General features: G+C 39.7%; 1 protein-coding gene and 1 long non-coding RNA gene across 7 annotated transcripts in view; one reads left to right on the forward strand and one right to left on the reverse strand.

Moving 5' to 3' along the window:
• The window catches only part of unc5cb (unc-5 netrin receptor Cb), a 266077-nt gene that overhangs the window by 77616 nt on the left and 163462 nt on the right, over positions 1 to 24999 (forward strand). The gene's annotated exons all lie outside the window — the stretch shown is intronic.
• The window catches only part of LOC130905118 (uncharacterized), a 79827-nt gene that overhangs the window by 47984 nt on the left and 6844 nt on the right, over positions 1 to 24999 (reverse strand). The gene's annotated exons all lie outside the window — the stretch shown is intronic.

The following is a 24999-nucleotide window of genomic DNA, read 5'->3' on the forward strand; positions in this document are numbered from 1 at the left end:
ACAGCCCTAATAATAATCGATCCAAACACAGAAAGAAAAAAAAAAATTTTTTTTTAAACGTTTAAAAGGTTAAATATATGAAAAAGAAAATCTCGACTAATCCTTGATGTCTGCGATTTCTGCGTCGCGACCCTTGTTATATTCCCATGTTTCACCCATAAAATCCCCCAAAAATCCAGCTGTGGCCATTCACAGCTGTGTCTTGACACTCGGTGATACATGCGAGTTTTTGTATCAAAACAAGGTAAGTACGCCATAATATCTCGTTAAAGGCATGGCGTCTGTAATTCTGCTCTCGCGTGCTCACCTCCAGATAGGGTTTTGCTGTTTAATTTTTTTTTTTTTTTTTTTTTTAATGCCCTCCTGTTCAAAAATTTTCTTCCCCAGATAAGTGAGATTTTTAATTTTCCAATGATGTATCACACATGCATATTGGACAATTTTTAAATTTGGCCAAATTGGTGGTCTCAGAGTGGAACCTCAAGTCACCTGAGTGTTTTCCACCATAACCTTTTGAGATACAAAGTATCACGATAAATCACCATTTCGATATTTTGTCACACCCCTAAACACAATGCTTAAAGCTTTGGCTGTACCACTTTAAAAATACTTAAACACCGTTTCCACCGAGTCGTCCAGGTCAGTTTGGTAGTGGGGGTCGGATATAACCTTTTGCAAATTTCCTGAATCAACATCACTGCCTTTGGTTGATCGGCAATTTACCTTCACCCAGTCTTATTAATGTTAATTTTGTTACACATGGAATTGTTCCTTTAGAATGAAGTGTTAAGAAGAAATCCACAATGAATAGAGCACCAACTCCAAGGTCTATGCACGTCTGACCCAAAGTAAACTGGTTTAGACTCTAGCTCAACTGTGCTATATTGGATGTGTTAGTTTTGTATTTATTTTCTGTTCCTTGTAGTCTTTTTCAAAGCTTTCCATCTTGTGGGCTGATGCACACGATTGCACCTTCTAATTGACATCCCAACACCTTTGTAATTGCCATACTGACACATTATGAGTGGAAATATCAACACCTGGGACCTTGGCAACAGCGCACACGGTAAACTGCAGCCGTGCAGATGCGCCACATGCCGACGGCGTGAAAAACAAAGACTTAAGACGGTTGTAGCGGGGTTGCGTCTGTCCGTTCTCACTGAGCTTTCAATCCGTATTTTTTTGTCAGTGTGTCAAGGTGCGTGTCTTAATGTGTGTTGCAGAGTTATCCATGTAGAATAACACCAGCTCTCATTCTCTGCGTCTACATTGAACTCTCCTCTACCACCCTTTGAGGTCTTGCCACTTGGTGCTCCGAGTGCAGCTTCCGTGAGCTGTGGCCTTTAATTTTTCAGCAGCTTGTATGCATGTTAACTTAACCTCAGTGTGACCTCGATGATGTCAGTCTCACTGGGCCCTCCCGAGTTTTGCTGTTTTATTCTCCGTCTGCTTTTTTTTGCTATGTCTTCTCGAACAGTAGTACAAATTTCTTCGTTGGTGATTGGTGATCCAGTGATGGAGAATTAATTGCAAAAGCAGCCATGAAATGCTGCTGTCTGTGAATTACTCCATTCCAGCAGAGGAGATTAATGGAATAAAGCTCTTCTGGTTGGAAGGATAGGTTGGAAGGGTTCCATCTCCAGACTGCATTTTAAATAGAATTTATAAATCAGAGCTCTTCAGAATAGTTAATCGTTTGTTCTTCGGTGTATTTAGTTGTGTGTTTTGGATTTATTACTCGGTTGATGGCTCATGATCTGCAGCTGAGACCAAGCTTTTTGACACTCTGCAGCATATTTCACTTCCAATTGCCTTGATAGTCTTAAGGCATCATTCTATCTTGAACAGATTTCAGACGTATGTCTAATATGGAACAGCATACCTGGAACATGGCCGAGTCTTCACCATATTTCGAAGTAGGTATAGTGGGGCAAATAAGTATTTAGTTAACCACTAATTGTGCAAGTTCTCCCACTTGAAAATATTAGAGAGGCCTGTAATTGTCAACATGGGTAAACCTCAACCATAAGAGAATGTGGAAAAAAAGACACAAAATCACATTGTTTGATTTTTAAATAATTTATTTGCAAATCATGGTGGAAAATACGCATTTGGTCAATACCAAAAGTTCATCTCAATACTTTGTAATGTACCCTTTGTTGGCAATAACTGAGGCCAAACGTTTTCTGTAACTCTTCACAAGCTTTTCACACAATGTTGCTGGTATTTTGGCCCATTCCTCCATGCAGATCTCCTCTAGAGCAGTGAGGTTCTGGAGCTGTCGTTGGGCAAAACGGACTTTCAATTCCTTCCACAGATTTTCTATGGGGTTGAGATCTGGAGACTGGCTAGGCCAATCCAGAACCTTAAAATTCTTCTTACGAAGCCACTCCTTTGTTGCCCTGGCTGTGTGTTTGGGATCAATGTCATGCTGAAAGACCCAGCCACGTCTCATCTTCAATGCCCTTGCTGATGGAATGAGATTTTCACTAAAAATCTCTTGATACATGGCCCCATTTATTCTTTCCTTTACACAGATCAGTCGTCCTGGTCCCTTTGCAGAAAAACAGCCCCAAAGCACGATGTTTCCATGGTGTTCAGTATTCTTTCTCCTCCAAACACGAGAACCTGTGTTTCTACCAAAAGTTCTATTTTGGTTTCATCTGACCATAACATTCTCCCAGTCCTCTTCTGGATCATCCAAATGCTGTCTCGCGAACCGCAGACGGGCCGGACGTGTACTTTCTTCAGCAGCGGGACACGTCTGGCAGTGCAGGATTTGAGTCCCTGGGAGCGCATTGTGTTACTGATAGTAGCCTTTGCTACTGTGGTCCCAGCTCTCTAGGTCATTCACTAGGTCCCCCGTGTGGTTCTGGAATTTTTGCTCACCGTTCTTGTTATCATTTTGACGCCACGGGGTGAGATCTTGCATGGAGCCCCAGATTGAGGGAGATTATCAGTGGTCTTGTATGTCATCCATTTTCTAATAATTGCTCCCACAGTTGATTTCTTTACACCAAGCGTTTTACCTATTGCAGATTCAGTCTTCCCAGCTTGGTGCAGGTCTATGATTTTTGTCTCTGGTGTCCTTCGACAGCTCTTTGGTCTTGGCCATAGTGGAGTTTGGAGTGTGACTGACTGAGATTGTGGACAGGTGTCTTACATACCAATAATGAGTTAAAACAGATGCCATTAATACAGGTAACGAGGGGAGCCTCGTTAGACCTCGTTAGAAGAAGTTAGACCTCTTTGACAGCCAGAAATCTTGCTTGTTTGTAGGTGACCCAATACTTATTTTTCACCATGATTTGCAAATACATTCTTTAAAATCAAACAATGTGGTTTTCTGGGCATTATGTCTCTCCTGGTTGAGGTTTACCCATGTTGACAATTACAGCCCTCTGTAATCTTTTCAAGTATGAGAACTTGCACAATCAGTGGTTGACTAAATACTTATTTGCCTCACTGTATGTTATACCTTTGATTACAATCCAAAGATCTACAGCCCAACTATGGGCCACAAGTGCCATTTAATTAGCCAGAAAATAATTTAAAGTTCTGTAAATGTGGTTCACGACCGGTTATGGCTTTTTGCCGACTGAACTTGGGGGTTTGACAGCTGTTTTTGTAAATACACAAATGCTTTGCAATTGGTTTGGCTTTCATTCAAAATTTGAGCCACATGTACAGCGAATGTGCAGGTATATTGTTTTATACGTGTTACCAAAAAACCCTAAATACATTTATAATTTCATATGTACCTGTGAATTAAATACCCAAGGATATGACAAAATTGGACACGAGTCCAACGCACCATGGCACCATCTACTTTTCAGCTAAGGGCACCCAAACGGGTTGCAGTTGCCTGCTTAGCAATAATCACAGTTTGATTCCGCTGATCAGTTCATCAGTCCCATTTAAAGCAACACTAGGTAACTTTTGAGTTTGTGGTCGATTTTACTGACGCGGTGGACAAAAGCGGTAGTGTTTTGCCTTAAGGAAGATTGCGTTTCCCATGAGGACCAACGCACAGTGTGGTAAAATCCTGATCTACCGGTCGGCTGCAGATCGATTAAACGACATATCTTTTTCCAGCGGCTGTGTGAAGGATGATTAGTAATAAGGTAATGAATCCAGTTGTGGCTAAACAATAGGGTATGACAATGTTGAAAATAGAAACGTTTGATTTTGTACCCTATTCCCCTAACGTCCCTCCGAACCCCAACCCGAACTCAGGGCTGACAAGTTCGGTTGGGGGGTGGGGCGTCACGCCAGGGTGTGAAAGACGGGTCAATGTTTATTCTTGAGTATCATTTTATCCTGGTAGCCTTCCTTTTTGTCTGTTTTGTTGCTTGCCATCTTTAAGTATGGGGGTGGGTCAGTTATGCTCTGGGGCTCTTTCGCTTCCAAAGGCCCTGGGAACCTTGTTGGGGTGCATGGCATCATGAATGCTTTGAAATACCGGACATTTTCAATCAAAATCTGTTGCCCTCTGCCCGATAGCTGAAGATGGCTCGTCACTGGGTCTTTCAACAAGACAATGACCCTAAACATATGGCCAAATCTACACAGAAATGGTTCACCAGACACAAAATCAAGCTCCTCCCATGGCCATCTCAGTCCCCAGGCCTTGTTTTGTTGGCAAAAGGGGGTTGTACAAAGTATTAACACCAGGGGTGCTAATAATTGTGACACACATTATTTGATGTCAATTTTTTTTTTTCTTTATGTGGGATTTTCCCCACTGAATGAATGCACTTGTATTGAAGGTTGGATTTTTCTCTTTTTTACCATTAAGGTCCCATATTATTTGAATATAAAAAAAATATTAGAAGCTAAAAAACACATCTTTTTCAGGGGTGCCAATAATTATGGAGGGCACTGTAAATAAATAAATAGATACAAATGAGCTGTCCCGAGCTGCCGTAGTCTCACCCTCCCTACCTCCCTCCCTCTCCCTGCTCTTTGTTGGTCAGACAGTGCACTGGAGTTGCTTATTAAAGTAAACGATGATTGACAGATGTTTGGGTGTGATCTTGCCAGAGATGTGAACTTCAAAGCGCTGCATACGTCAATCATCGTTTAAATTGTTAAACAGTTGCTGTGGCAAATCACTGAGTGCAAGTGAGCAGCTTGAGCAGATTTGAGTGGACTCACTTAATGAAGCATTTAATAAAGCCAAAAATATTTCTATTTTATTCTTGTTTAAAAATAATTTGGTGGGACAGTAACTAAAACTTATCATAATTATAACATTTGAAGTTATTAAAAAACATTTATTAAAAATATATGTAAGTTTTTTTTTGTTTTTTTTTTAATTACACTTTGGGAAAAAAGTGAAAAACTTGTCTAATATGTATCTCTTTCCAATGCTAAATCTGAATAAATACATTGAGCACTTTTTTTTTTTTTTGATGGCGGGGTGCTACTTAAACGAGGGATAACTGTAGCTATTGAATGTAAATAAAATAAAATAAGACAACACCAAACATTATATGGACGCCATATTAACATTATGGCTAAGAGATTTTTAAACATCTTTCAAAAAACAGAGAAAAATGAACCAAACGTTGAATATATGATATTTAATTCTTACTGTAGCTGACTGGTTAGCACGACGCCTCACAGTGCTGAGATCAAGGGTTCGATTCAAGATCCGATTTTCCTGTTTGCATGTTCACCTTGTGCCTGCGTGGGTTTTCTCCAGGTATTTCGGTTTCCTCCCACATACCAAACAATAAGTATGCACACTAAAAAATGTCTGTAGATATGAGAGTGTCTCGTTTTTCTTGTGTTGCCTTCCGAATGGCTGGCAACCAATTCAGGGTATACCCTGCCAACTGTCCACTTATAGCTGCGATAGGTTGCAGGTTGCAGCTCCCCTGTGATCCTTAATGATTAATTATTATGACCTTGTAAAAGGATCATGTGTTCACCCTGAACAGAAAACACATGCTAGTACAGTACTGTGGTCCTGTTGTTCTCGTCCCCTCCTCACCCCCACCAAAAATGTCTCTTGTCGTAGATGATCAGTGTGAGACGGCAAGAAAGCAGAGCGAGCGCAAATGAAGGTATGAAGGAATTGAATTTGACATTCAGACCCCGCTACCATGCCTTGCCCCCCCTTTCTCCTCCTTCATCCTCCCCCTTCACCCTTTCATGCCCCCAGTCATCCATTTAACCCCGCCATGGCAGCTGGTGCAATATTAATGCCCTTAAACGCAGATGAGGTGAAAATGTCTGAAGGAGCAGGTCCCTGTAGGGAGGGCACAGGCTCAGATATTCTAACACATGCACAAGTCATACTGATTTTTTACAGTGCGTTTCAACTCAGACTTTATACGTGATGTTTAACAGCCACCCAGCCAGACAGACAGCCGGCGAGTGTTTGTTCAGTCCCGCTGTTTGAAACTGAAACAGACTTAGGGGAGATTTAAGGCTCAAGGTGTGTTTACATGAAACCCGAAACCCACCCCAACTAGAGGACTCCTGATATTCCCCTTGAAAATGAGGGCCAGGGCGTTGCTCGCTCGGTGTGGAATGTTGATCTGAGAGGAATAAGAAGGGAGGCAGGTGAGAGGTGAGGTGAGCGGACAAGTAGGGTCGGGTAGGAAGGCTCCGGGGCAGGAAATCGATTCAGCCCCCATGTTACCTGAATAATGAATAAGGCGCTGTGTCCAGAGATTGCCAGCCGTAGCTGTAAGGCGCAATTTTGGATGGCTGTAGTGTGAAGCAAAAAGTACCCTAGCTTGATCTCGGCATTCCATTTTTAATTTATATATTGATTCCAAACACCAGGAAATGAAAACTCTTCACCGTGTCAGTGGGTTTCCAGCACCACACCAATGTTACAAATAAAACAAAATGAACCCACTTTTGAATTTTGTTGTTTTGGTAGAATATAAAAGACAACTGTTTAATACCAGAAGTTATCGGCCCTGTGCCAATATGCAAAAAAATGTTAAATGGGATAGAGGACCTTAACACTTTAAGATCTGACGTTGCGGGACTGTTTGTGGTTTAAAACTTAAGAAAATAAGAAAAACATCTTTTAAACATACAATTACTCAACCTTAGTTACAGCAGGGTTCAATCTTTGCAGTCTCACTGCCTCGCATATTTAAAAAATGATCAATTTAAAACAATAGCACCAAGCTCGAGCCAAAACTTAGGCTCTTTTAAAGATAGATAATGGCCAAACTTTCAGACCATTTCACTCTTAAAGACTGAATCCAAAAATCCCTCTACAGGTGGTCAAGAATAGACAAAGACAGTAGTGCTGCAATGATTAATAGATTAACCCGATTATTCGATTAGAAAAAAAGATTCGAGTTAAATTTTGCTGCCTCAAGTATTCGTTAATTTAAAGTGGCGTTGTAATGATTTGTTTTGAAAGTGTTTGCATTTAGTTTTATTAATTTGGGTGGATACACGGCCCTCTAGTTTACCTACTTTCACATGGCTGGCAGTATGCAGAACCACTGCGGATTCCATTGATTTTGTGGATTAATTCTTTTATTTTTCGTATCACGCTAGCCGAATGTGCTGGAGAAAAATTTTGCTGCACCAGGAAGAGGCGTATGAGCCTTTTTGGGTTTCATTAAGTTCAAGTTCACCCCGAGATTGGCGTAAACAATGCTGACAGCTGTGGGACTATTGGACTACTATTTTGTAATCTGTCAAATACTGGGATCATGGCACACGTTTTTAATTAGGAAGTGGCTTGCATTTTGTTGCCGGAGATCCGTGGCTTGTCGACCCCACCCCCCGGGCCTCTTTGCGTGCCCACCGAGAATGCGCTTTCCTCGGCTTGGCCACGAGCAGCTCCGTGCTCCGATGTCGGCCGAGAATGGGCTATTTTCGGCATTCATTACCGGCGACGAGCACTGTCAGCCCGCCGTGGCCCCAGTAGAATGGCGAGCATTATTTTACTGGCCCGGTCCTCTTCGCGTGCCTGCCTAGAATGCGCTTTCCTCAACTTGATGACGAGCCCTGGCAGCCCGCCGTGGCCCTAGTACAACGACGGCTTGGCTGACCCAGGCTGATCGGTTCTCCTCGCTTGCCCGCCGAGAATGCGCTTTCCTCGGCTTGGCCACGCACAGCTCTGTGCTCCAATGTCAGCCGTTTTTTTCCCACCGAGATTGGGCTATTTTCAGCGTTTATTCCCGGCGACGAGCACTGCCAGTTCGCCGTTGTTTACGCTCTTTCCTCCATCTTGGAAGCTGGGGTGGGCAGCGACATGACAAAAGCCGGTGGCATAAAATATAGTTCAGGATGTGCAAGAAATGGACAGTATTGACCATTATGGAGTAATTTTGCCATGTCATACTAAATAAATGTATTTTTTAATATTTCATATTCCATCTAGAACAAGACTCTTATTTGTCATGACCATACACTTTATTTAGCAATTGGGGAAAAACACTTCAATAAAGAATATACTGTAAATATATTGGAGTAGAGACATTGAAGAATAACATTTTGCTGCTCTCTTCGTCGCATTTTCCTCATTATGAATAATTCTCCCTCAATGGGCTGAAGTCTAAATCGTCATCGTCCTGTTGGGGACGCTAGTGCCCTTTAATGGTAGGCGTGGCTAAACCGCAGATTAAAAAACTAATTTCTCGTCATCTGCGTTTTGCCAATTTGTTGTATATAGTCGAATCGTCTCAAAATATGATTCTAATTCACATGATAATGCTATTTAAGACTTTTTTATCCTGTCATACACACTTTAAAGACTTTATTTTGTAGATAGCCTTTTTACACAAAAAATCTTTAGCAATTGATCGTGCTGGCTTTCACTGTCCTGGAAGAAAATGGATTGAGATGATTTGCTGTATTGTTAATTAATTTTGGGGCACATTTTTGCATGATCGCATTGATTCATCAATATTTTTACCCACCCCTATTTGTTTCTGCTTGTTACGTCACAAAGCAGATAAGTAGCTACTCATTTTCTGAGGGGCAAATACTTTTAACTGTTGTACAAAATATTGATTTTAATTGGGAAAAAAATATATGTTTTATTTTACCGAAACTGTAAAGCGCACCACATTATAAAGCACACCGTCAATAAACAAGTTTATTTTTATAAATTAAACCCTCTGGATTATAAAGCCCTTTTAGTGCATCAATGTACTGCATTTGTCATTTGTTCTTTGGCTTTTAACAGTGTAATTATTTTATATACAATATATGAATTTATTAATCATTTGTTTTACCTAATAGTTTGACAAATGATGAATGTGTTTTGAGTGCTTGGAGTTGTAATAAAACAGTTATGCTCCAACAAAAGCGATTCGAGGTCATTAAGCACAACTAGTCTGAAAAATGAAATGTTTACCCAGCACAGTCAATGAAAAAAATGTTTTGTTTTTTTTTAACCTAAACAACATTTTTTATCAGAAATTTCAATACCGTGATTTAGGTAAACAGCAGTATTATTGCCTACTATTAAAGGGATCCACAGACAGAAAGACTTGTAGTTCTTAAAAGATAACCGTTACTATGAGTTAAAATAATTTGGTATTGAAACTCCTCTTGATGTTTTCATTTTTATACAATTTGTAAAATTAATTTCTCTAGTAGGTCGCCATTGTTGTTGACGTCGCAGGGCGGTTACGCTGCCAGGCTTCCAGAATATGACTAGCGACATAAACATGTCATCTGTTCAACCCTTTCAGTTTGAACCCGAGAGGAACATTAATGAGCATGACAGCACCATCGCTATATCACAAACGAGGAGCAAAAGCAAAATGAACAGCAAATACGAGATGAAACGAGACGAGAGTAGGGGAAAAAATGTTCTGCCAAAATATGCTACACTGGCGAAACGTACTACAGGATGCGAATTTGACACCCAAAGTACTACTGTGCGCTTTCAGCTTGTTTTGTTTAGATGCATACAGACAGAACATACTAAAGATGCCTTAGGAAAATACTTAAATGTAGTTATATCAAATAAGGGTGGTTTATATATGAAAAGTATCAGAGGGAGACACATGCAAAAAGTATTTTGAGGCAATGAAAAGGGAAAAAGACTCAATAAAAGCACAAATAGTAAGTACTCGCCGCTTTTAACCGATAAGCACATGTGTTAGGCGTCTCGCCGCTTAGAAGGAATTGCAGTAACCCGGTAGTATTTGTCGAGTAGCAGTGACAATCTATGTCATCACCCCGAGCGTCCATAACACATGGCCTCCTCCGTAGGTCAAAACATGTACAAAATACTGTATTATAGATTTTTAAATCAATGGCAATATTTTATGGTTCTAATAACATATTTTAGTAAAGGCGAACAATTGTGGCTTATTGGTGCCTACAAGTCTTTAAGTCAGATTCTTTTTAAGAATTTGTGGCTAGCTCATGCCTAGTATACAGTATATTGTGAGGTGATCATGCATTAGGATTTTCTTAATTATAGCAATCCGCCAAAAGACATATTAACTAAGAAGTGGCGGTAACACTTTATAATAACTGTCCGTTTTACTAGTTAATAGATCATTAGTAAACTGTTGATAAATAATTCATTATTGATTTGTGAAGTATTTGTTAACAGTTTGTTAAGCATTTACAGGGTGTTCCAATATGGTTGACCCCATTCTAAATGCCCATGCTAGTTGTGGGATTTTAATAAAACTATCCCGATCGATGGGGTCCGATCACGTCATTTTCAAAGTATCGGAATCGGCAAAAAAATATCGGCCTTTTTTTCTATATATATATATATATATATATATATATATATATATATATATATATATTAGGGCTGTCAAACGATTAAAATTTTTAATCGAGTTAATTACAGCTTAAAAATTAATTAATCGTAATTAATCGCAATTAATCGCAATTCAAACCATCTATAAAATATGCCATATTTTTCTGTAAATTATATATATATATTCTGTAAAATAAATTGTTGGAATGGAAAGATAAGACACAAGATGGATATATATATTCAACATACGGTACACAAGGACTGTAGTGGGCATTTCACTCTACAGTCGTTTAAATCTGTCTATGCTGTCCTCACTCCGAAGCGTCTGTTTTTTCCAAAGCTAGACAGCTAGTGAACGACGCCTTAATAATCAGACTTCTTCCTTTTTCATCTGATTTATTAATAAAATGGCCTCAAACCATTGTCCTCTTTAGACTGTCGTAAAACTACAAAAAAAAGTACACAAGCATTGCATTAGCAACAACTTAGCTTAGCATGCTATACAGGTTCACTAAACATAAATAAAAAGCGTCTCATACAAAAATATAACAATTCGCTTACTAACATAATATGTACATTCTTTACAACAACCATACTTACGGATAAATCTTGTCCAAGGATCATATAAGCACAACATTACAACGTAGGCGTCAGCCCGAGATGTCGTGCAGCCATATTGAACTGGCAAGAAAACAATAAACCATGTCGCAAAGCGACCACAAGAGTTCGCTGTTAGACAGCACAAAAAGCCTTGCTGTAAAACTTACCAAAAGGCAGAATACTGTCTGAGCGGGACATGTGCATTAATTGCGTCAAATATTTTAACGTGATTAATTTAAAACATTAATTACCGCCCATTAACGCGATAATTTTGACAGCCCTATATTTTTTTTAATAAATCGTTTTCTAATTGTATTTAACGTTACAGACATAATATGTTACACTCATCCAGAGTCTTTAGTTTAGGCTTAAGGTAGGGTTATCAAATTTATCCCGATAACAGCGGTAATTTTTTTTTTTTTTTTTAATATATCACGTTAAAATATTTAACGCAATTAATGCATGCACTGCACAACCCACTCACGCATTGTGGCGCTCAATCTGTAATGGCGCCGTTTTACCTATATAGACAGATAAAAGGCAGCGTAAAATGAGTAGAGTGAATTTTGGCTGCCTTTGGAGCCTTTTTTTAATTGGATAAAGCCTTACAATCCCTCTCTCTACGATTAGAAATATCATGGGAAGCAATGTGGGGAAGCAAGGTAGCAATTGATCTTTTTCTTAACACCTTATGTTATTTCCCAACGCAGAGAAGATATATCAATTGGTAGCACTACGCACAGTCATGGTTCCACTTCCCATCATGCATTTGGGCAAGGCTACGGTATCATTTACTGAAAGCTCAACAAATACACTAGATGGCAATATTTAGTCACAATATACAAAGTCACAAGTTTTTCTATCCGTGGATCCCTCTCACAGAAAGAATGTTAATAATGTAAATGCCATCTTGAGGATTTATTGTCATAATAAACAAATACAGTACTTATTTACTGTATGTTGAATGTATATATTATTCCGAGTTTTATTCATTTTTTTCTTAATGCATTGCCAAAATGTATATGATCGGGAAAAATTAACGGGAATGATTGGAATTGAATCGGGAGCAAAAAAAAAAGCAATCGGATCGGGAAATATCGGGATCGGCAGATACTCAAACTAAAACGATCGGATCGGGAGCAAAAAACATGATCGGAACAACCCTACTATATACACTTTATGTTGAAGGTCATAAGTTTTAGTGGTTAAATATACAAGGAAAAGTACAAATATTTTTTGGTTCTATGGCAGATTTTCATAAATGTGCAAAATGAGCGCTGCCTGCAAAATGCCTTATCAAAATGCCTTTTCTTTTGAAGTGAACAGCATTTCTTAACCTGAAAAGATAGAAATGCCAAACGTTAAACACAAAAACTTTAAACGTTTCTACACAAACTGTTTCCGGTTAAGAACACCCTGTAAATGCTTAACAAACTGTTAAAAATTCTTCACAAATCAACAATAAATCATTTATCAACAGTTTACTAATGATCTATTAACTAGTAAAACGGATAGTTATTATAAAGTGTTACCGAAGTGGCTTGCAATAAAAATGTAACAGACACCCCTACCTGAAATAATTTGTTCTGGCCTAAACTGTGTACTTTAGTTATCTTTATCAAGGCTGAATAGTCCCCCTGGTATTTTAGTTTACTATTTGATCATAATCATCCTGTTATCAAGATGCAGGATCAGGATTCTGTCCCTGTCTCTTTCTTTCTCTCTGTGTGTCTCTCCCTCTGTGTTGATCGTGTTGGTGAAAATAAAGAGGTAATTTCAAAGAAATAGACGCTGCCGTGTAATCTACTTATGCCATTGATTTATATCTTTATCCAATTGTGCCGCTTCGTGTACCCTGGCTCCAGGCTGTATTGCATCATGATGGAAGCCCTCTCTCTGAGTATTCAATTGACAGTCAGGAGGTGTTTTATGGTATTTTTACAAGCTGAAGGCCCGTCAAGTCGCCACTCAGGTTGTTAGAGGCCGAAGTCCTATCAAGTTACCACTCAGGTTGTTGTTGTTCTTGTTGACAGTAGCTTTGAAGTCCGGCTTCTCTGTCATTCGTGAACTGATAGTCTTGAAACTTGGTAGTAGTGTAGCAAAGCCAGTGTCTATTAATCCTTGGAGCCCTTTTTCCCCGTTGTTTTCTTTAAATATCACGGCTGATTAATTAATTGTGAAATTATAGTTAGGGATTAACCCGTAGAGCAGTGTTTTTCTACCTTTTCTGAGTTTTTACATTGGAAAAAATGTTGCGGCACACCACAAACAAAAATGTTCCAAAATTGCTTTCTGTGCAGTATGTGTAATTATAGAAAAAAAAAAAAAAATCCATATTTATACTTAGTGTGAAACTTGAGCCTCTTTAGATGAACCCAAACCTGATATCCTGACAGGAATCTTTGTCAACAACTCTGTCTCTGTTTTTATTTTTTTTATAGCAGTTAGGCTTGAAAAGCTATGAATTATCAGACAGGGGGACTTTAAAAATGTCTTGAACCGCATCAGGGCCAAGCATCTCACTGACAATGCAGGCAGGAAGGTAGTATTAATGTCCCTACCACAATGTGGGACTTTTTACATTTAGCAACAAGTTCAGCAACAAGGTAACTGCCTTTAAGGGCTTTCTCATTTACCTTTGTAGTTTTTCCCAAAAATGGTACCTGTTTCTCTATGTTTTCATGAAGGCGAACAAAATAGTCCATCGTCTTGTTTTGAAGCGATCGGTGTTTCGTTTGGAGATACCGTTTAGGCTCACTTAGCACCATGGCACTGTTGGATAGCTGCTCGTGCCGTGTTCAAGAACTACTCGGATTTCTAGACATCAGCAACCTTGCTTTCCTTGTCAATGTGTTGGAATAAAACACGGGGGAGTTTGACGGTCGTCACATATGGATGAAATGGAAAGGGCACTTTCATGTATATCGACACTTGACGAGTCTAATCAAATGATGTACAATAGACATGGATCCACCTTGTCGCGGACAGCAAGGTGGCTAATGGCTAGAAATCTGAGCAGTTCTTGAACGCGACACGAGCAATACCTCGCTCATTTGCACACAAACGAAAACTTCTACCTACTCCGTCCTTCCTCCTGGAACGCCCGACGACGTGAAAAAAAAAGCAATATTGGATCATTTCTCGTGGCACCTAGTGTGCCGTGGCACACTGGTTGAAAAACACTGCCGTAGAGGATAGCCATTTGTAGATGAAGAATTTGCCATCAGAGGCCATTGTAGAATTATTGTTGCCTAGTTTATGAGTTGCCTGTAGGTGGTGAGTGAGCCAGTAGAGGGCAGCTTTCAGCCTGAAAAAGCACATCTGTGCTTGTTTATTCATGTAATCTGACTTTTCTTTCTACTGCAGAATGTTGTCAGGGATCCAGACATGTTTCTCTTTGTTCTTTCCCAATAGACGAGGTATTTGGTGTCTCTGTTTTCTTGAGGTGAGGAGGAGAAAGAAGTCTGTACTCAAAATAATTGGTGCAGGATTCCCACCAGGGGAAGGTAAAGTGAAAGTGACACCAAGGCAGACAGCGTGGCGGGACTTTTTCCTTCTCTCGCTACCCGGGTAAAAAAATAGGACCCTTGTGGCAGTTTCCTCGGAAGAACTAAGAGGAAGTAAGGACCCTAATGGTGACCCACCCCCTGCCTCAATTACCACAGCCATCTTTTTCTGGCATTCATTATTTATATTCCAGGCTCCGTAGCAGCTGATTTGATGTGATGCCACGTTGAGGGCAGACTGAGTAAGAGGAGGCCTTGTTGAGGTTAAGTGCTCTGATGTCTGAGACTCTTGGGACGTGAAGGTAAGAAGTTAAAGAAAGGGAGAGAAATGGAGGGAGACTGAGGGCGGGACAGGGACTATGGTATATTACCAGAAGAAAAGATCTCAGTGTATCGTCATAGATTTTGTTTCATAAGCTTAGCCACAAGTTTACCAAGACTTTATTTATGATTTAGTCTTTAATAATCCACAAGAGCCCCTCAATGGTAACCAGGAATAATATCAGTGGGGAATCCTCTAGTCCTCCTAAGTCTATAGAGAAGGAAAAATATAGGATCAGGACCTATGAAAAAGGTGTGATACATTAAGTGAATACGGTAATTTTTGCACTATAAGGCACACCTGACTATAAGCCGCCACCCAACAAATTTGACACGAAAACAGCATTTGTTCATAGATATGCCGTAGCTGTCCTCACTGTATTATGGGATATTTACACTAAAAGATATTAACTGGTAACACTTTATTTGACAGTGGCATTATACGACTGTCATAAGAACAAATTAACCACCATGATTGCTTCAAGAAGCTTCGTTTGGCCATCACTGCTGCTTAGTGGGGATACAGTCAACCTCTGCTGCCACCTGCTGTCAACACTGTTTTTGTCCAACATGCCTCCTAGCATGCATTGTAGCGCTACAGTTGTAAATAACAATCAAAATTCACGTTCTGTGCTAATTATTTCTACAGTTACTGTTTCATTTGTTTCATTAATTGCTAGCCATGGTATTTGATAACACGTGATTTGACAGTGGCGCCATAAGATAATCGTAATTATGACATGACGCTGTCATGAGCATTAATGAATGCTTATAACAGATTTAGTGTTATCCAACAAATTAAGAGTTAGAGCATGACATAATTTGTCAGGTGACACTTTATGACATCTTTCATAAGCATTCTATAATGCCCATGATGGTGTAAATGGTAATGGTAAATGGTGTTATACTTATATAGCGCTTTTCCACCTTATCAAGGCGCTCAAAGCGCTTTACACTATCTCGCCATTCACCTACTGGTGACACAGCACCAGGAGCAACGTGGGGTTCAGTATCTTGCTCAAGGATACTTAGGTGAGTTCATCAGGGTGAAGAATCGAACCCACAACCTCTGGGTTGGGGGACAACTACTCTACCACTGAGCCACGCCACCCCCATGTCATGTCATTATTATGACGGTCTTATTACGCCGCTGTAAAATAAAGTGTTACCTATTAACACAAATAAATCAACAAATAAGCCGCGCTGGACAATAAGCCGCAGGATTCGAAATGGAGAAAAAAAGTGGGGGCTTATAGTCCATAAAGTACGGTAATATATTTAAAATGTTATTAATTAAAATTTTACATTTCATTTACTTAAACAAGTGAATTAACACATTTCCTCTTATATGCGATCAATGCATGTTTATTTCCAAGTTTGCATCAGCAACGAAAGGGTTACTATGCTGAAGGTATATTATGCAATCAGAATTGTCAACCTCTATGACAAGCTGGCTTATTTATTGGTTAGGACTTCACGAATCTAAGGGAATATTTTTGTATTCTCTCAATTTCGTTTGCATTTCCACATTGTATTTGGAGTAGACATGTGCTGATTACCGGTTTCAAGGTATACCGTGGTATGTCACGGTTTCAAAACCGCAAAAATTTTCCGTCATACCATCCCTAAAGTATTAGCTACAGTATGTTTTATGTCCCAAAAATGCAGGCAGAAATCCCTCACTTGCAGCTGCAAGGCTCAACATTCTCCCACCGGTTGTTGATCAGTGTCAGTGAGTCAGCTGTGCTACACGACGGCTGGAGGAGGTGAAACTCTTCAACTTTTTCCCCCATTGAAGAAAACAAAATTACTGGTATGGGAATACTTCAGAAAAGTTACAGACGGCCGCGGCTTAGATGAGGAGGGCCAACCAACATGTAAAACTTGTTTGCGGAGGGTGGCTGCCGAAGAGGCATACGTGCAATATGATTTCGCATTTATACAAAATTAAATGTCAGTCAACACTGTCATGAAGGTTTCCCACCAGCTACGAAACTTAACTCCAGAGTGTTTAGTGTGTCTAGTGGTGGTAAAACGTTCATGACATTATACTTATGTTCCAATTTGCTAATATGTTTTGAAAAATAAACATCCTGTTCAATAGAAAAAAGTTTTTTTTCAACCCAGATATCTCATAATAACACATTTTAGAGCTGTAAATGCAGTACAGTGATACCATGAAACCATGATATTTTGGCTTGAGGATATCATACCGTCAGAATCTTATACCAGCACATGCCTAATTTTGAGTGATGTTTTGCAAAACTGTTGTTGAGATGACAAAAAAAAAGTTTAATTCAGAGTTAATGTTTGCATGTTTTAAAAAAGTATTTAAAAAATAAAAAACACCTCTCCCCCACACACAAAAAAGGCTCAGGACCTTTTAATGGTTAAATTATTCGTTTTAAATCTAGCATGACAGATGTTAATTTTATTCTTGTGTTTTTTTGTATTAAAAATACATTGCTGATCATTATTGTTGTTAATCTTCTTACATCACTCAATTATGTACCAAATTAATTCAGCTTTAAGTAATTATGATTATTATATGATATAATTATTCATAAAAATACTATATATATGTGTATATGATAAAAAAATCACTTTCACAAAATCACATATCACAAAAAAAAAAAATAAATAAAGAGTGACTTTTATCGGGCTGGCTGGCTCTGCCAATGAGGAGTTGGCAACCCTAGCTCTTGCCTCACCTTACTTTTTCTGTCGTTGTGTGTGCACTTCGGCACGCACAGAAAATTAAAAACCCCTGCTGCGATACCAAATACATTGTTAGATTCAATTTTGTGCCTGAGTATGCTCATATGTATGTCTGTGTGAAATATAACCCTGATCATCATATTGTAGGGGGAAAAAAACAACGTCATTCCCCGCCAAGCTCCATTAACAATATTCATAATTAGGTTCATTTTCCAGCAGCTTTATTAAATAACACAGAAAATGCCTGGTGCCCCCATTAGCATAATGCTACTTAACATCAATCTCAGTCATTAAAGAAGACTGTTACGCAGTCTCTCACCACTCGGGTCTGTGTGATGTACTGTATCCAGAGAAGTGCTTATAGCGTTATTGCAGCCTACATAAGATGCCACAAGATGACTCCAAAACTCTGGCTAATGATAAAGTAGTAATTGGTTTCAAAGAAGTACTTGATTGACAAGTTTAATTCATTCCATGAATGAAGTCCCAACTGAAGTACTAATTGAAAAACTAAGAGTTGACTTGGTAAAAAAATATATATAATGTTGACCTTTGTTTCTACGCAATTGTAATCTTAGTAATTTAAAGTGCCTGTAACAGCATGGGAAAAAAATCTTAAATAGCATTATTATGTGAATTAGAATCATATTTTAAGACGATTCGACTATAATATACAACAACTTGGCAAAGCGCAGATAACAAGAAATTAGTCTTTTAATCTGCTGTTTAGCCCCTGCCTGTCATTATAGCGCTCTAGCGTCCCCACCTGGGGAATAAAGTCGGCAGGGTCACGATTTCATCTGATTTAGAACTCAGCCCACTGAGGGGGAACTATTTAGAACGAGGAAAATGCGATGAAGAGAGCAGCAAAATGTCATTGTTTCAATCTCTCTACGCCAATATTTTTACAGGATATTCTTTTTATCAAAATTTTTTCCGAAATTGATAAATAAATGGTATGGTCATGACAAACAACAATCTTGTGCTAAATGGAATATGAAATATTAAAAAGGCATTTATTCAGTAGGACATGGCAAAATTACTCCATAACTGTCAAAACTGTTGACTCCTTGCACCTCCCGAACGATATTGTATGCCAACGGAGTTAGTCCAGCTTTTGTCATTTCCCTGCCCCGGCTTCGGAGACCATAAACAAAGTAGGAGGCGTGACAGCAGTCGACATGCCAACCCGAACTGAGCAGCGTTTCCAAGTCCTATTCTCGCCTTTCGAAGCGAAAAATCACACAAATCTACTCGGGACCATGTCATACGGCGGCGTAGTTGTGGATTGTCGAGCAAGTTACAGTTCATTATTCCCCTGCTGCGGAAGGAGAGCTCATTTGCCGGGAAGGCGGCTGGAGAATGACCGCCGGACAAACCGGCCGACGTCGGAGGCGCGCGTAGCTGCCCTAGCCCAACCCTAATATAGTTGTCTATTGCCAGGCTTTCGAAGAGGGCAGAGGGGGCTGGTAGTCTGGACGATATGGAGAACCGCACGAGCATAAGCCGAGTATAGCGCTCTCCCGGCGGGCACGCGAAGAGGACCGAGGGGGCTGTGTGACAAGCCGCAGGTCGTCAGCCGAGTGGCATTCTCGTTGTACAAGGAGCACTGTCAGCCACAAAACGCAAGCCACCTCCGTATTAAAATGTGTGCCATGATACCAGTATCTGACATAATACAAAACACGATGTTTACTCACTTCCTCGAAAGTCCAATGGTCCAACAGTTGTCAGACTTGTTTAGGCCAATATCGGGTGAACGGGAACATTTTGAAACCCAAAAAGGCTCACATAGGCTCCCTGGTGCAGCAACAAAGCCCTGCATCAAATTTGGCTGGCATGATGCGAAAAATAAACAAATTAATCCGCAAAATCAGCTGAATCCGAAGTCCATCTGCATACTATAAACTAATGCTGTATTGTGAGATGCTGACCCAGGTGACGTCACATTTGCATTCTTCCTCATCCCGAGACTGGAGCCAGAAGTCTCTCATTTCAATGGCGCGGGATTCAAAAAACTGAATAAATAAAACGATCGCTTCCACACACATCCATGCAGTCCATTTCATTCAGGAGCATAAAATACCGCGCGAAATATGAAATAAACATGCTTTTTGCTGTTATAGGCACTTTAGGTCTATTATCGTTATCACAATAATAATATCACGGTAGGGTCATTTTTCCAGGAAAATAACTGAGTTTTATCTGAGTGGCTTTCCAAACATATTCCATGGCATTTGAAAATCTTGACACGAGCCATTTTGGTGTGACGTAAACAGTTCATTAGTAGGGGAGTTGTGGTGTGCCTCTCTACATGCCAGTATTTTCCATGGGGGGCTCTGGTATGACACTGCTGCTTCTCAAGATACCCGGGGTGCACAGTTATAATGGTAAATGGTAAATTGAGTTATACTTATATAGTACCTTTCCACCATTAAGGCTCTCAAGTGCTTCACACTACATCCCCACCCACCAGGAGCAACACAGGATTCAGTATCTTGCTCAAGAATACTGAGACGAGTTAATCAAGGCTGAGAATCAAACCCACAACCTCTGGATTGGGGAACGACTACTCTACCACTCAGCCACGCCACCCCAATATGTCAAATAAGCCTTGCACATCCTTTGTACTCAAGAGTGAACCCCTCTCTCCTCTCCTAGTAGCACTTCCCTGGCCTCTGTTGTTTCATACCAACCTTCTTGCCTATACCTTTTGCCTACTACCCCTCGCCAGGCTGTCTCCCAACACCCCTGCCTCCTCCTTACTCTCTTAATCAATAACCCCCCCGTCCCCATCAACACTCACACTTGACATCTCCTTCCCGGCAAACCGCATTGCAATTGCACTCGCTTTGAAGAAGGATGTCAAATGCTCTCATTTCATGCAGCTCTATCACTCCAGAGACACAACCTCAAGTCACACCTCTTTTTCCAAATCTCCTTTATCTCTTCATTGCTTCCGATTCTCCATTCGAGACGGATCCACATCTCCCATCCGCTACGTTAAAACAAATACCTTGCACGCTTGAAAAGCGTAAAAAATTGCTGAAGAAATGTTTTCTATAAAACTGCTGACAAAAAGTAAGCTTTTCCTCACCTTGTGCAAGACATGTTGCTTGAAACCTAGCCCAGTAATAGTGCATTATTTATTGTACACTTTCCTACTTATACTCTAAAAAATTTTTCCATAACATACTGGATAGTCAGTACAGTAATATTGTGTCTAAATACGGTTATGCAAAATCTTTATTGTGTCGCTAATTGTTGGTTGTGAAGTCTGAGGCATCATCCCTTTAGCAGACAAATTGCCGGATACTTTAATGGCACAGTATTAGTAACCAATCATCATTGCGATGACTAGAGCTCTAAAAATTGACTTCAAACTCACTGCTCCTTTTGTCAACATGTTTAGTCAATCTGTTCCACGCTGGTCTGTTGAGATGAGTTTAGTGTGTCTTTTTGTCTCTCGTGAGTGGGAATGTGATCTGCGACATACTCTGGAGAGTCACCGGCCTCCCATCAGATGAAGCACCACTAATTTACTTCTTTAAACAAACTGGGGAGCAAGAGTCAAGAGAAAAGCTTTCAGTCTGGTTTGAAAAACCCATTAAAAGCCAGTTGAATTTGATGACACAAGCCGGGGCTCTGTTTGGTTTTGTCGACGACCTCAAAATTTTGTGTATCGTGCGCGTTTATGTGGCAGGGGTGGGAAGAATATGGCACTCTGTGTTTACTCTGCATGCCAGTCAGGAATGAGAGGCTTTTCTGAAGCCAACCAGATGTAAGAGTTTAGTTTAATCTTAGAAAACGTCTCTCTAAGCACAGCGATGTGATCAAACCCCACCTGAAGGAAACGTTCTGCCCACAGAAATCTACATTCCTGAGAGGACTTTATTACTTTATAAACTTAGACAAATAGGTAAAACAACTACCAGTACTAAAAAAAGCGGGCTCAAGTTTTTTCTTGCTCTACACATCCCATCTTTTTAACGTAACTCAGACGAAACAACTATGATTAAGCTTTAAATGAAATAACAGTTCAATAATCCTGAGCAAAAAGGGTGAAACAGTTAGAAAACTGTGAATTTGACAAAAAAATGAGACCCATATGAAAAAGAAATAGAAAAAAAACATAAAAATTTACATCAACTCCAGAAGTAAATCTTTACGTCTCATACTATCATTTACTCTTGAAAGTGGCCACTTTTGCATTCTAGTCATACAAAATAGTTAAAGGATTTGAGTAGTGCTGCAACGATTAATTGATTAACTCGAATATTTGATTAGAAAAAAAATATTCGAATTAAATTGTATTGCTTCGGGTATTCGTTTAATTAAAGTGGTGTAATGGTTTATTTTGAAAGTGTTTGCATTTAGTTTTAATTGATCAGGGTGGATACTAGAGGTGGGAATCTTTGGGCACCTAACGATTCGATTATGATTACGATTCAGAGACTCCGATTCGATTATAAATCGATTATTGATGCCCCCCTCTCCCCATTTTTTTTTTTTGTATGTTTTGTATATTTGTTCCAAAATTGTTAAAAAATCCTCTCAGGCTAAATAAACCAAACTACTATTTTAGTATCAAGTTACCAGTTAAAAACAGTAAATAAAATACTCAAGTCCCCATTCTGTATCAGCAGCTTTAAACTACATTCAATTAATTTAATGTTTTGAATCAACCGTTAAAGTTGTTAAAATTGCGACCGTTATTCCATAATTTCCCTCATGTCTACTTTCGACATGTGAAAGTTTTAAAACTGTTTCATTATTTAAAGATGATTCAAGTCAAGATTTTGCCAATTTAGGGGTATTTTAGATAAAAAGTAATTAGGTTCTCTACAACAGAGCCTTCTAGAAAAGTCTACTGCTTTAATATGGCACCTGTTTACAAGTGCGGGAAAGTCTGTCATTTCACATCTAGTCTAGATATATGTGATATCTACCATAGCCGTATGTTGCCGTATGTTTGTAGCAACTAGCAATTGGATGCTGTTTGTAGCGGCTGACGGCCGCAGTCAGGTATTATTGTTTTTTTTTTACCTAGCGGCATTAGCTGCACATGATATTTACTCTCGGTCCGTTCCTCATTGCGTCCTGAAGACTGCGCTGACTGCGTTTTATTTCCGCTTTACCTGGTATAATTCAATAATCGGAATTTGGATGTTTGTGAATCGTTCTCGAATCTTCCACGGCCGAATCGCGAATAATCTATAAATCGGAAATTTTGCACGCCTCTAGTGGATACACTGCCCTCTGGTCTGCCTCATTTCACATGGATGAATCCAACTGCTCCCTGTTAAGACCAATGTAAGCTAAGTTTTTGATAGAGCTGATGTTTTTTATGCATTCATAATTTAGTTTATTGGCATATTTAGCCGTTTTTTTGTGTGAATAAGTCTCTGAACCATTTGTTAAGAGCATTTAAAAAAAAAAAGCATTTTTGGATTTTGCTATGTAAGTTAGCCAATTGTTCTTTTGTTGTACATAGACCCTCATTTTTTTAAATCTTGCTTGAGGCTCAGCTCAGGTATTTTAATTTTTCATGTTAGTTATCCGATTATTCAAACTAACTAGTTCATCGATAATTCGACTACTAAAATAATCGATAGCTGCAGCTCTAGATTTCAGTATGAAACAAGTAAAAATTAAGTATGTGGTATAAAAGGAAAATATATGGCAAATTATATTTTCCATTGACGTTTCATATATGTTTGAATGTAAAGTGGATATATTTTGCAGGGAGATGATGCTTTCTGTGTACGCTTCATATAGGTTCAATATATGCCATGTGATTAAAATGAGGTAGATAGGTAGTGGCGCTGAGATGGATTCGAACCCGGGCCCACCGGGTGATATGTATGTGTATATATAAAGGACATATAAAAGGAGAGAGAGAATAAAGATAAGAACAAACAACAACAATAAATACATTCAACGCCTACGCTAACTATGAATATAGTAGTGCTATTGTAAGCTTATTTTATTTCCCGTTGACACCATGTGGATGGCCTGATTACCAAGGAGAAAAAGGAGAAGGAGAGAGTTAGAAAGTGATGTGATTAGGTGGGGTGGAGAGTACACAGATCAGCAATGTGAGGTGTAGAACACAGTATTATGTGAATCACTTTTAAGTGTGGATATGATGACATCCAATTCGATGCTGCCTTATCGCTAATCCTAGCACCGACAGTTTCTCTACTTGATCATGTCCAATTGCACCCAGTCATACGTGAATCCCATCAGATTTGATAGTCCTGCAACAAGTGGAAATGCTGCGCAGGGGCCGCCCCAGGGCCCCGTCCCCTTCCCAGCCAATTGGGGGAGTGCGCAAGCGTAGCCCATCCCTCCTCCCGCAGCTTCAGCAAGGGGGCCGCCGTCATCCCACCGGGTCCCAGGGTGGTCCCCATGACCATCCGCGTCCACATTAACCGGCCTTCAGGGAAGGTATTTGGGGACGTGCCGCCGCCCCCTTCGCCCGCTTCTGCCACCTACCGCTCACCCAGCCCACCAGCCACCGCCACAACCCCACAACCGACACTGCACACCACTAGAACGCCATGGCCCACTAGGCGCAGGGCAGAACAAGGTCTCCACCCGGAGTGGGCGACACTCCACAGACCCACCGGCACTCTGTCATATATTGTTCTTTAAGTTCCCAAAATATATATATGTTTCATTTTGTAAAAATTTACGAAGGATCATATATGTGGTTTAGTGTCACATGCTTTACATACGATTTCCTTATAAAACATAAGTATATGAAGTTTATAAATTTTATATATATCTTTTCCATATGGGGATCAAAAACAAAAAAAATCAAGGCAAATTGCTGAACAAAAACTAGGATACATTACTAACGACACAATTTCTATGATCTTCAGGTCTAAAACCATTGGGTCTTGGGATTATCACCATTCAGGAGCTGACTATGAATTTGACCAAAATTCTGAGTGATCAAAAAAGTCCCACAGTCAAAAGAAAACTTTTTTTTCTTTTCATGACCCTAATTCTGCGCTACTGTTCTTTTTTTCATGTTTAAATTATTTTTTTTAACCTGTCATTCTCAGGTGCTTGGACACAGAATGGTAAATCTGTGTATAGATACACAGATACAACTTTACAGATCTG

The sequence above is a fragment of the Corythoichthys intestinalis genome, chromosome 17 (genome assembly GCF_030265065.1).
Source record: "Corythoichthys intestinalis isolate RoL2023-P3 chromosome 17, ASM3026506v1, whole genome shotgun sequence".
Classification (NCBI taxonomy): Eukaryota; Metazoa; Chordata; class Actinopteri; order Syngnathiformes; family Syngnathidae; genus Corythoichthys; species Corythoichthys intestinalis.